The sequence below is a fragment of the Crocuta crocuta genome, unplaced genomic scaffold (genome assembly GCF_008692635.1).
Source record: "Crocuta crocuta isolate KB4526 unplaced genomic scaffold, BGI_CrCroc_1.0 scaffold949, whole genome shotgun sequence".
Taxonomy (NCBI): domain Eukaryota; kingdom Metazoa; phylum Chordata; class Mammalia; order Carnivora; family Hyaenidae; genus Crocuta; species Crocuta crocuta.
In genome coordinates, this window is record NW_027531290.1 from 298394 (window position 1) to 299973 (window position 1580).

A 1580-nucleotide genomic window follows, 5' to 3' on the forward strand; every position below is an offset into this window, starting at 1 on the left:
CCCGCATCAGCAGCAGCCATGAAGACGGCAGCTTGCACGCCTGGTGCCAGTTGCTAGTACCAGACAGTGTGATGCAGAACTTATTCTCAAAGATGTGGCTGTATGGGGCGCCTGGGTGGCACAGTCGGTTGAGCGTCCGACTTCAGCTCAGGTCATGATCTCACTGTTTGTGGGTTCGAGCCCCACTTTGGGCTCTGTGCTGACAGCTAGCTCAGAGCCTGAAGCCGGTTTCAGATTCTGTATCTCCCTCTCTCTCTGACCCTTCCCCGCTCACGCTGTCTCTCTCTCAGAAATAAATAAAACATTAAAAAAATTTTTGAAAGATGTGGTTGTGTGTTTTGCCCTGTAAGGCAGCTCGCTCCAGGACAGATGCAAGGGCTTGCTTTCATTTCACTTGATTTGGAGCATTTCCATAACTGGGGTGGCTTCCCCTGTGGCTTTTGTTGATAACACATTAAGAAAAAAATATTAGACAGGGCAGTTGGAGCAGAGTATAAAGCTGGGACAAGCAATAGTCAGACGAAAAAATCCAGGGACAAAGGGGTTCAGAAAAGATATGTGTGGGGGGGGAATAAGGGCTTTTCAAAAGCTCCTGTATACACTGGGGCATCAAGAAGGATACATGTACACCCAGTGCTGGATCCATGCTCAGAAAAGGCCCGAGAAAAACTCCATTTGTTTACCTCTGGCTGACCAGCAGGCTCTGCACAGCAGAAAGTGAAAGCTAAGACAGAGTTGTAAACAACCTGGGTAAGCACTGAAGGGGTGTCGCGACACAGATCCAACTGCAAAAGCTGAAGATAATTTTTCCTTGGTTTTCTTTTCTCACCTCCTGGTGTTTAAGGAAACTCTTTCAAAACACTAACTGACAGTTACCAAGCTAATGGATCACAGACTTCAGTGGCTACATGTGATAAAGACTTGATTTTAGATATGAAAAAACGGTATCACTTAGAGGTTAAATAACTTAAGCAAAGTCACATGGTGATTTTAATGTACACAGTCTGACATCAAGGCATGTGATTTTAACCTCTGTATGCTAGGGCTACATCTCTGTGAAGTTGTGCCTAGGGGCGCCTGGGTGGTTCAGTTGATTAAGCATCTGACTCTTGGTTTCGGCTCAGGTCATCATCTCACAGGTCCCTGAGATCCAGCCCTGCACTGGGCTCTGTGCTGACAGTGTGGAGCCTGCTTGGGATTCTCTTTCCCTCTCTCTCTGCCCCTCCCTGCTCATGTGCACACGCGCTCTCTCTCTCTCTCTCTCAAAATAAATAAATAAACATTTAAAAACCCTGTANGTGGGACCTGAAGGGCATACTATTTATGAAAATGAGTATGAAATACAAAAAAGTACCAAAGCAACTGAGGGCTTCAGAAGCCTAGGCTCCATAAGCTTCATAATTAATTTTTTTTTCAATGTTTATTTTTGAGGGGGGGAGAGAGAGAGCGAGAGAGAGGGAGAGAGAGAGGGAGAGAGAGAGAGGGAGGGAGGGAGGGAGGAAGAAAACGTGAGATGGGGAGGGGCGGAGAGAGGGAGACACAGAGTCCAAAGCAGGCTCCAGACTCTGAGCTGTCAGCAC

General features: G+C 46.9%; 1 protein-coding gene across 1 annotated transcript in view; it reads right to left on the bottom strand.

Moving 5' to 3' along the window:
• Positions 1 to 1580, bottom strand: part of RADX (RPA1 related single stranded DNA binding protein, X-linked) — a 59710-nt gene that overhangs the window by 2160 nt on the left and 55970 nt on the right. The window lies entirely within an intron of this gene.